At 48.0% G+C, this 12,012-nt stretch overlaps 1 long non-coding RNA gene across 1 annotated transcript; it reads left to right on the top strand.

Annotated features, from left to right (window-relative positions):
- Positions 1-3,704: 3,704 nt before the first annotated feature.
- Positions 3,705-11,507, top strand: LOC109284078 (uncharacterized). The gene is made up of 3 exons (XR_002091402.2): positions 3,705-3,939; positions 4,411-4,715; positions 5,982-11,507. It is a non-coding gene; the product is annotated as an uncharacterized LOC109284078 (long non-coding RNA).
- The last annotated feature ends 505 nt before the right edge of the window (positions 11,508-12,012 follow it).

Raw genomic sequence — 12,012 nt, 5'->3', positions numbered from 1 at the left:
TGTAGCCAGAGCTGCTCCAGGAAGTCCCAGAAGGTGGCCTGGGTTATCCAGAATGCCTCGTGTCTGCTCATCATCCCAGGTCTGCTAGACAATGTGCGGCCATCAGTCCTGGCTGGCCCAGCAGGCCCAGAGATAACAGGACTGGAGACCCAGGAGGATGAGGGCGGCCCCAGCAGTGGTGTCCAGCAGCCCATCATCCATGTCCCTGCCGGGGTCTGGCTAGCTGGACGGGGTCCAGACAACAGTTGTCTGGTGTTGGCAGCCCTGGGATGGTATGATGCAGCTGGGCAGGCAGTTGCTGTGTGTGGGGGAGCTGGGAGGGCCCAGACAACTGTGTACCAGCCAGCGGTCAGCGTGGCAGGCCAGCAAGGCAGTGCAGTGGCCAGCTGGAGCCCGGGGTGCTAGCTGTGGCATACTGATGGGGGGTGGGTGCGACAGGGCCATGGACCCGGGGTGCTGGCCGGGGGGGTGGGGGGGGCGAGCGCCAGCTGGAGAGGTGCCTCTTGCATTTTTTGTGTGTGGCCCACCCAACCGCTTGGCAGGTTGTGGCTTGCTTTGGCCTTTCCAGCCAGAAATTCCAGCCACTGCCCATCCCCTCTGCAGCTGGTGTGCCGTGCTGCTAATTCCCCCATGGAGGTGCCATGGGGCAGGAGGCAGGCTGATTCGCCTTGGACCCTGCACCCTGCTCAGATTATCCTGGGCAGGGGCACAAATGCAAGCATTGGTCCCCAGGCGCTGGAGACCCATGGTATGCCACTGGGTTCTGGTTGTTGCGGGCAGGGACTGGAGCAGCCATGGCATGGGGAGGCAGAGGCAGCAAGGAGAGAGTAGCCGCGTGCTTTCCCTGCTCTGTGCACACTACTCCTGCCCAGGGAAGTGGCTGGCCAGGGAGCAGAGAGCAGGGCTGGCTTTTCAATATGGCTACTGGCAGCTGCAGTCAGAGCCTCCAACACCCCCTGGTGGGCCCATTGCAGGACTGCAGGAAGTGATAGAAGTTTGCTGCTAAGAGCAGCAAATCTGCTGCCACATCCCTGCATGTGTAGACACCTGCCCAGGAGCGTTTCCTCACAAGTGGTTTACTTGCAAGTAAACTGATCTTGGATCAAATGCATGTGTAGATGTGTCCTCTGGGTATGGGAACAGCCCCTCATACTTGCTCAGCTGTGCAAGTCATAAAGCAATATTACTTAGACTTTAAGTAGGACTTGTGTACTACCAGTATATCCAGGGAGATGAAGCTTCTCAGCCTGTGTCCAGATAGTCACACTTACAGCTTGCCTGTCTATTCGCCTTGTTCATCTAATGTAACCTCACTGGTGGAGTCACCTTGCAGCAAGCATCCATATGAGGTAAATGCTACCTCCACTTTGCAAGTGGAAAAGAAAGAGGCACACTGCCAGATAAGATGAGCAAAAGGCAGAGTGGATTTGTCTGTGGTTGAGAGACAGGGAGGTCTTGAACTGAATCCCAAATGGACTCACTGTGTGGCCTTGTGGCAAGTCACCTCATCTTTCTTCCTGTATCTGAATATCCTGAGGTCTCAGATGTACTGCTTCTCCAGCTAAGGGGAAACTAACTGAAAAATTGTACCACTGAGTATTTGTTCTATCCATGCAGCAAGTCCTTTACATTAAATCTGCAGGAATAATATGCTGGTTAGGAAAAAAAGGTTTTCTAAAAAAAGTATATTTTCAAATCCCAGGATTTCAAACACACCATAACTATAAAAGTGATAATGGAAGGCTCTCTACTTTGGGAAGGAATGCTTAAATAATTAAGATGCACATTAGCTTCCACCTCAATATTCAAAGGGTTTAGAGCTCCCTGGAAGGAAGCAAAGATGAAAGGAACAGCATTGCAATGCTACAATATTCATAAAGCTCTAAAGGCAGACGTGCCTGCCCTATCGTTTACTGCATGAGCTGTTCTTCTCTGGAGATCTCTCTGCCTAGGGTTTCTAAAAGGCTGTGGCTGTCATGAAAAAAAAAATAGGAAGGCCCATGTAAGCCCTAGGGATGGTGTTACTGCAGCGGAGAGAACATTGTCAGATAGGAGTGTGCCTTGCACAGCTTTCTGGGGGTAAGTGGATTTGCAAAGCTGCATTTTAGCAGGTGCTGACCTTTATCAAGATTGCTCAGTGTTTTCTATCCAATCCCCACCTCCCCATTTTCATTAGCTCTTACCTTTATAAAACCCTGACTTCTCATGCAGCTGTTTTTCAGCTCAGTTTTTGGCCAAGGGTGAGAGGCCTAAGAAAGTATAAGCAGAAAGGACTAAAAATACTTTCAGTCTTTTTCTGAATAGGTCTGTTAGACTGTGGTGATTTGGAAGCTGATATTTAGCTTGGACATACACTCACTGAGCAGTAGTACTAGTTTTTAGATATTTTTTTTTATTAGATTGACAGTGAGAAAATTAAAATCACATACTAAGACTCTTCAGAGGATTTTACCAACCTGATCAGGATGATCTGTATGGCTGAGCCAGGTTGAGAGACAGGAGCTGACAGAGAGTCCTTTGTGGAGTTGCATACACCTATTGCCTCATCAGTTTTCACAGAAGGAACAGGAAGCCTCCCTTCATGCATCTTGTGGAGGGTGAAGTGAATGAAGTGGGGTCACACAATCATAGAAGGTGAGGGTTGGAGGAGACCTCAGGGGATCAGCTAGTCCAGGGGTTGTTAACTGAGTTAACTCCTAGTGAGAGAGTATGTGTACCCCCGGGGGTACTTGGGAAGGTCCAAGGGAGTACGCGTGGGCAGGCAGGGACGGAGCATCACCACCTGCCACCTTGCACTGCCGCCTCCCAGGTGCAGGGCTGGAGTGGGAGGAGGGCAACAGCACTCCTGCAGGCCACACAGGTGCTGCCAGGCCAGTTGGACACAATGGGGGGGAAGCTTTCACGTGGCAGCAGTCATTGCTATCCACCACCGCTCCATGTTTGACCATGTGCCACCTCCCCCACCCCCTGCTCTGCGTTTGGCCGCTGGGGGTACAATTATTAAAAAAGGTTGCAAACCCCTGATCTAGACCAATCCCTTGTTCAAGGCAGGACCAGCCCCAACTAGAACATCCCTGCCAAGGCTTTGTCTAGATGGGTTTTAAAAACCTCCAAGGATGGCGATTCCACAACCTCTCTGGGTAACCTGCTCCAGTGCTTTACTGCCCTCCTAGTGAGAAAGTTTTTCCTAATATCTAACCTAAACTTCCCTTGCTGCAACTTAAGCCCACTGCTCCTTGTTCTGTCATCTGCCGCCACTGAGAACTGTCCAGCTCCATCCAATTTGGACCCCCCTGCAGGGAGTTGAAGGCTGCTCTTAAATTCCCCCTCAGTCTTCTCTTCTATAGACTAAATACACCTGGTTCCCTTAACCTCTATTCACAAGTCATGTGCCCCTGCCCCTAAACAATTTTCACTGCCCGCCCCTGGACTCTTTCCAATTAGTCCACATCCTTTCTGTACTGGGGGGTCCCAAAACTGGATGCAGCCTCACCACTGTTGAATAAAGGAGAATAATCACTTCCCTTGATCTGCTAGCCACACTCCTTCCAATGAAGCCCAGGATGCCGTTAGCCTTCGTGGCAGCAAGGGCACACTGCTGGGTCATATTCAACTTATTGTCTACTGTAACCCCCGGGTTCTTTTCTGCAGAGCTGCTGCCCAGCCAGTCGGCCCCCAGCATGCACCAGTGCAGGGGATTGTTCCATCCTAAGTGCAGGACTTTGCACTTGTCCTTATTGAACCTCATGAAATTTCTTTTGGTCCAATCTTTCAATTTGTCTAGGTCACTGAATCCAAGCCCTGCCCTCCAGTGTATTTACTACTCCCCCAGCTTGGTGTCAACTGCAAACTTGCTGAGGGTGCACTCTATCCTATCCTTCAGGTCACTGATGAAGATATGGAACAAAGAGGCACTTCTAGAAGGCTTCTTTTGGAACAGTAAGAACTGCACATATATTTAGTGAAAGATTAGGTCCTACAAAACTGATAGAAGGTCATCAGTAAAAGTCTGGTGGGGCATAGGGATGTCTACTAGCTCAGTCTCTGCACCAACATTTCATTTTCACAGCACATTTAATACATGTGAATGTGTAAGGGTTTGACATGGCAGTCTGGGGGAGTCCCTGGGTGAATGGTTGCCTGTGTATGCAGGGGACTGTACCTAAGCTTCTTGATAAAAGCCATTCAACTCTGGGTTTCTTGAGTAAGAGAAAACAACTTTGACGCATTTGAAACTTAAGAGCTTTTTGGCTGAAAAGGAGCGGCGCAGTGATGTGAAAAGCGAAATCAAGGAACACTTGTTGGCGCTCAAATCTTAGTTTCACCAGTACTTTCCTGAAATGGGCAATGAGAGTAAGTGGATACGTAACCCTTTTGTAGCAGACTGTAACTCTCGGTCCTGTCTAATAGCTAAAGAAGAAGAGCAATTACTCGAGTTATCCTGTGATGGGGAACTGAAACTTGAATTCAAGCAGGAATGCCTTGCCTGATTCTGGTTGAAAATAAAAAAGGAGTAACCTGATCTGACAGATAAAGCCATTAAAGTCTTGATGCCATTCACCACCACATACTTTCGTATCAATAAAAACGAAATACCGAAACAAACTGGATGTTGAAGGAGATCTGATTGAAACTGTGACTTATGCTACCAAACTTTCATGTGCTTTCTGTCCGGAAGCAAGCTCAACCATCTCATCAGAACTGGCTACAGAATGGTGAGTACACAAAGTTGTATTATTGTTGTTGCTATTATTTTTATTTGAACACAACAGTTTGCCAGTAATTATCTACTTATGTTCACTATACACACAATAGATTTCCAAAGGGGTACGTGCCTCCATTAAAAAATTTTTAGGGGTCCGTAAAAGAAAAAAAGGTTGAAAACCACTGCAATAAAGTATGAGCAGTGTGTGACCATGTGATATACTCCTGTACTGTATTAATTCATTCAGCCGAGTAGACAGAGCTTGAGGACGCGTGGGCAGCTGAGCACTGACTTCCTAAAGAGAACAGAACACATAACCATACAACTCTCTTCTCTGCCTGTGGTTCTGTATATACTTTCTTGTCCTCTCCGGTGCCTACAGCTGCTGCCAATTTAGTATGTCTACATTTTATGAGTGTACAGCTAGTTTCCTTCTCCACATCTATAATGTGAATGTGGGTCCAGTAAGAAGAGTCCAATAGGGTGACCATATTTCCAATTTCAAAAGAGAGGACACCTGTGCGGGGAGGGGGATATATGATTGGGATGGCAGTGATATGCCCTCTGCGCCCCCCCCCCCCCCGGCCCTGCCGGTTCTCCTCACTCCTGACCCACAGTTCCCTGCCCCCCCTAGCCCTGCCGGCGTCCCACACTCCCAACCCCCCTGCCTCCTAGCGCTGCTGGTGCCCCACACTTCTGACTTGCAGCCCCTACCCCCTCCCAGCCCTGCTGCCCAGGCAGCTTGCTTGTACACACACGCACACCTTCCAGCTGCTGCCGGCGCCTGCAATCTCCCAACAGCCAATCAGCTTCCCCACTGCCCCCAGCCCCAAGCAAATGCAGTGGCAAAGCAAAAACCTGGACATTTGCTTACATTTTAAAAAACCCGCCCGGATGGAGGACGAGGGGCCAAAAATGAGGACACGTCTGGGGAAAACCCAGACGTATGGTAATCCTAGCCCAAACGCTATTCTGATGGGTCTCAATGTTTGTTGAGAAGGGGAACACTTGAGAGCTGATCTCTGAGGCAGGGACTGAAAGCCAGAACAGGGTCACTGGGTTACAGCAGCTCAGCAGCATGGGGCTGGCCCGTGTTGATGGGTTGGGAAAGATATAGTTCCTAGAATGTTTCACTTGATTGACAGAGACTAAAAAAAAAAAAGGACTTTGTAGCCAAAATGTGCAGCTGGTTGTTTTTCTCTTTATGACACTCTGCTATAATCTGCAATAACACTAAGCAAATAAGGCCACATTCAATTAACCCTTTGTCTGATAGGAGTCTCCAGTCATCTCAGTATCCAAGTGAGAGGAGCCTACATCCACCTCCCCAAGAACCTGTTCTACAGGAAACCTGGCTCCAAGGTCACCTGGGACCCTTAATACATGCCTATGCCTACTTTATTGCCAGCACCCAAAATGGAGGCAGCAGTAGCAGAGGAATTACCCTTACCGTATTACAGTTTTGTGGTACATCTGTTGTTAGAGCTGCCTTCTTCCATGCTGCATTGGAGGGTAGATGTTTGTAATGGGTTGGGTGAGTCCGCCCAAGCCTTTCCCTGCCTCTCAACCACTGGATGCTGCTTTACTGCTGCTACTTGCCACCACCAAGGGGTACTGCTCCACTGTCCACTAGGCCTGTGCGAAGCAACTAGTATTCACTTCAGATTCAGATTCGGCCTATTTGGGGGACAGTAATTCAATTCAGTGATTTGAATCACTGTCCCGATTTGATTCAGCTGAATCTGATTCAGAGATTTGGCTGCTGCCAAATCTGTGAATCAGCCAGGCCAGGCCCATCCCCTGCCCCTCTCCCAGCTCAGCAATGATCCCCACTGCCCCTCACTGCCCCATGCTGCATGGGGGGCTTTGCACGAGCCTCCCCTTGCTCCCCCTGCCCAACCATGGGTGCCCTGCATGGGCCACTTCTGGCCCTTTAAGGAAAAAAAAAATGACCCCCCCCTTCACTGCTCCTCCCAGTGGGAGCAATCCCCACTGCCCCATGCCATGTGACGGGCCCTGTATGAGCCCCTGAAACCCCGAGGCGGCTGCAGGAGCTGGAGTCCCAGGGCTTTTCTCAGCTTTTTTTTTTCCTTAAAGGGCCAGAGCTCACCTGGGTGGGGCACCCATGGAGAGGCTGGGGAAGTGGGAGGGGAGGGGACTAGTGCAGAGCCCCCCATGCAGTGTGGGGCAGTGTGGGGGCAGCAGGGATTGCCCTCCCCACCCAGCAGCACCCGGTGAGCACTGGGTCTTTTTTTTAAAGTACTGGGAGCTGGGGTGGGTGAAGGTAGCCTTGGGGGGCCTGGGGGAGTGGGCAGTGGGGCAGGAGGGCTGGCAAGGGTCCCCCCATGGTCCTCTCCCCCCTGCCCCAGCCCCCCTCCCCTGCCTCTAGTACTTACGAGGTCGGAGTTGGCTGCAGCCACTGGGGACTGCCTGAATAATCAAAGTCGTCCAAATCTTTTCTGATGTTTCGGAGAGCTTTGAATCGATTCAGACCTTTAGATTGGTCCCCTGATTCAATTCAGATTCAGAGATTCAGCCACCAAATCAGGCTGAATCTCCTCTGAATCGAATCGCCATCCAAAGTTTCGCACAACCCTACTGTCCACTTCTGGATGCAGAAACAAGCCAGAACTTGTAAACCTTGAGCAAACTGAAGGATTTCAGCTCTTCAGACTCTAGCAGGCAAAACATTCAACCTGATCTGGTCTTTTTTATTTTTACTAAAAAAAAAAATTCAAATCACATACTTATAAGAATGACAAGGTAAAACCACAAAAACCTTATACACAACAACCGAACACTAAGAACAGACAAGTACAAGTCTACCCTGCCTTCTATATGATCTATTGCCACTGGTTTTTTGTGGATATTCATCCAAACTTGCTTTGATAATTCAACAGACTCGTCATGTTCCAGTGTCATTAGTTCCCCTGCCCTCACCACCCCATCCCTGGTGCTAGGCTAGCTGGGCTGCGTCTCCACCCCTGGAGCTAGATAGTAGGGGATGGGAAAGCAGCCCAGCTGGGCTGCCTTCCCACCCCATGCCAGATCTTGTGCCAGTAATGGGAAGTCAGCCAAGCTGGACTGACTTCCCATCCCCAGCACTATGGTCAAAATGTTTCGACTCTTGAAATGTTTCGACTAGCCTCATTTTGTTTTGAGGCTATTTCGATGGCCTTTGTTTCGTTTTGATTTTGCTGTTTTGACCTCGAAATGAGTCAAAACAGTGTCTAAATGAAACAGCCGTTGAAATTTCGCACAGCCCTACTGCCCAATACTGTCACCCCCATTCCTTCTATCTCTCCTATGTGTCCCACCAACAGGCACACACTTTAAATAAGCACCTGCTGCCTCCTCATATTACTCCACGTTCTTCAATAACCACTGTAGTGATACCTTACTCTACACTACCACATTTATGTCAAGACTACCAGAATTATATTATCCATATATGTCATGCATTTCACTTCTTTCCCACCTCCCCCGGTACATATATGTGGCATGGTGAGGGGCACAAAGGGAAGGGAAGCCTCTGCTCCCCACTCCCTCTCCCTGCTGTTTCCCGTGGCATGAAGACAGGCAGCCAGCAGGAAGCAAGCGGCACAGCCTGGGACTTAGAAGCATGGGGAAGCCCAGTGGTGGCGGCAAGCCCCAGGAGAGCCCTGGGAAGCAGCACAGCCAGGGCGAGACTCGCCTGTGATGTTGGATGGCCAACAGCTGGAAGATGAGTATGCTGATTGTCAGCCTAGGGGGATCTGCATGGGAATAAAGACAGGCTGTAACTTATCAGAAGTGGGCAAAGATGATACAGAAGCCCCAGACGCTGCAGACTGGAAGAGGGGGTGAAAAGAGCATGTGGCTCCTGGATTGTCTGTTTTTATTTCCTTCGCCTTGCGGAACTTGTATCAATTGTCCACATGGAGGCTGTGGCAGGAAAGGAGGAACTGCCACCTGGCATTGCTCTGCTACAGGGCCACAGAGAGCTGTTTGAACATTTATAATGGCAGTGGACAAAACAGTGTTTTTCTTTGAATGAAATGATGCTGAGTTTGGGGCCAACCCATTTTAAGGTCTCAGATGCAGAGTGAACTTGGACTATAAATCTAGCCCTTCCCCTTAAATGGGATGGTGCAAGGACTAACTACTGAACTGTTGAAAGGGAACAAGCAACCCCATTGATTGTAATATATTGAAAGGTGAATTGCCTCCATCTGTATCAATAACATTTAACAGCAAGTTGTGGTAGGTGAGAAACCAGAGGTGGGGATCACTTACCAGAGGGTTAGGAGGAACAATGAACTTGCACCAACTCCTGACCCATCTGCAATGCACCTCATTGATGGTGATCACCATGTCATTACTCAGTCATTGCACCAATGACTCCAATGTACAAAAAGTGCCATAAGCACCCTTGACACACTCTCAAGCAAAAGAAAGGCTGGCTCAGATAGTCGTTGATGGGGATACTTACTTACTGCTACCATGTATGTTTCTTGGATCAATGTGACCCTTCAAGGATTTCTGATTCTTCAGAAACAGATCCCCAGCTTCTTCTGTGACTCTTGAGATGGGGGTCCCCCCACCATAAACCTTCACACGTCATAATGAGTGCTGACCTTTCAACAAGCTTTACCCAATTTTCTCTTACAGCATTAGTACCTAGAGGCCCCATTTACATGTTACACTTACGACACAATTAACGCATTAATTACATCTTAAGCTGTGACTCAGCCACGTATTCAGTCAATGGATGGAATGATAAAACAAAAAATGAGCCACAAAGTTATTCCACAAAAAAACATGTATATGGCAGATCCTGTCATGCCTTTACCTGAACATCCAGAAGGGCTCTTATAAACTTTCCAGTTTTAGAAGAGAGCACCAGTGAACACAAAACCTTACTCACCTGGCCCCTTATATTAAGGTTGTTAAAAAGCAGTTAAAGCATGGTAGCACAGTGAAACCAAGCACAAAGGGCATTTAAACACTTGCTTTGGGAGGTGGTGCAGGAAAGGGGCACTTTAATTAGAACAGCTCTGAGAACCACTCTAATTAAAGTGCCCCGAGTGTTGCAGGTATCAGCGTCCCTGCACTGAAAAATGGTGGCGAGGTGTCCAAAGAGTTCTCACTCCCATTGACCATGCACACTGATGGAGATATGCAGATAAGGGACATGGTTCCCAACAAACTGACTCTGCATACTAATAATGGTATCCAGATAAGGACCACAGGGGTTGTCACATTAATGCAGATATATCAACAGGGTTATATACATACCAAAAATGTCACGGTAACAGTGGGTGCGTCTACATGAGATGCTAACTGTGCAGTAGCTTAATAACACTATGCGGTAGCATGCCAGGCAAAAACCATGCTAATACACTCTTGCACACTAGTATTAAGCTACTGCGCAGTAAGCATCATTAAATAGCCATGTGCTGGTGCTACTGAGCAGTAGCATCATTACTCTGCATTGATTTAGTACTTGTTTAACCAAGCGCTAAACTTAATACGCAGTAACTATGACGCATGAATGAACGTGTAGACAGGCCCAGAGTGTTATTAAGTTTGCAAAGCCAAGCACTCAGAAGCTAGGAAATGCCAGTATAAGATTGATCACGCAATCTAATTATGTTAATTCCTAGTCAGACTACAACTCCTGGCTTCCAGCTCAGGGAACTTTCTTCAAGGCAAAAGAGTATTTGGATAGGTATATACAGACAATTCTCTTCTTTTTTGTCTATGTATAAATAGTCTGGAGGGTTTCTCTACTCTATGTAGCTGCGTCAGAATTGTCAGAGGTTCTCTGAGAGCAGGAAACATGGACAATGCAAATTAAATGGTCACACAATTTTGAAGCAAGTTCTAATCGGTTGTCCTGAGCACTTGGAAATGTCTGTCAGCTTTCTGTGGATTCTAGTACAGCCAAACTGGATGGATTCAAAGACATCATAAGGCACTCCCTGGCCCACAGGCAAATCTCAAGATTCAGTTTCAAACCCTCCAGAGGCCACAACTGTTCAAAACAATGTTCAGAAAAGCGTGAAAATATTGGCAAAATGACCTAGTTCCCCCTGATCTCATTGTAAAAACATCTGAATGGCTTGTGCTGAAACTTTCTGAAAAAATGTAACCTGGAGCAGAATGTAAACACGGAAAATATCAGCTCAGACTTGCTGACAATGCTCCTCCCTTCCTGCAATCTGACCCCAGTCCGAGATAGTTCACCCTCATTCAACAGTTTGACTCATATCTGGACACAGCAACAACTGAACTAAGGCTGCATTTCTTTGAATTTCTAGAGACTGGCAGACATTTCATTTGACTCTTGGGCTTTAAAATGAGCACACAGATTTAAGATTCTTGTCCCTTGGTTGCTGAATGAAAAGAGGTAAAAACAATCTCCCAAACCATTTCCTTATGCATAATCTGAGAGAGATTCAGATTGTGCACAAATAGCTGTCACTGTTACTGTTGTGTTATGTCCCGTCCTCCAGGCACTCTCCTCTCCTCGTTCTTATTCATGTTCATTCTGCACAAAATCAACTTATGTGAAACTCCCATTGACTTCAACTGGGTCATGATTTCAAGGCTCATGTGTAAATATAAGAATATAGGACTGAAAGGAGCGTCCTGCACCATGCAATCTAGCCCCCTGCATTTTCATGCAATTGTTAACCAAAAACTGCTACTTCAAACCCTCACTCACAGCTACAAGGCACAATACCCAGAGCACCCTACAACTTGCTATAGGGAAAAGCAGGGAAAATGAGGGCATTGCCAGTGCCCTGCCACTGCAACAACAGGGACATCAGTAGTTAAAATATGCTCAGAAGTTTCTAGGAAAAGGGCCATGCCCCTTTTTCTACAGAGGAAAGCAATCCTCCCACTCCCCAGTCCAAGTCAACCTGACCCAGGGCAAAGTTTCTTTCCTGATCCCAAATTTGGTGACCTGCCAGCCAGAAGCTGCTGGGTTTCCTCATGCTGACAGGAGCAGAGCACCCCAGTCAAAAACCCAAGCATGTGCTGTGGCCAATATCCTGATTTTTCAGGGAAAAGTGAAATTAAATTCCAGAAGCCAGTATCATTTGTGAGGGGGAAAAGTCTTTCCTGACTACAATCAGCAAAGCCCTTGTAAATAGGAATGTACCCACAAACATGTCAAACTTCTTCACAGTTCGAGTGGCCAAGGTCTGGAACGGGCTCCCAAGGGAGGTGGTGCTCTCCCCTACCCTGGGGGTCTTCAAGAGGAGGTTAGATGAGCATCTAGCTGGGGTCATCTAGACCCAGCACTCTTTCCTGCTTAT

Source organism: Alligator mississippiensis, chromosome 16 (genome assembly GCF_030867095.1).
Source record: "Alligator mississippiensis isolate rAllMis1 chromosome 16, rAllMis1, whole genome shotgun sequence".
NCBI lineage: Eukaryota > Metazoa > Chordata > Crocodylia > Alligatoridae > Alligator > Alligator mississippiensis.
This window is presented reverse-complemented; position numbering and strand designations above follow the sequence as displayed.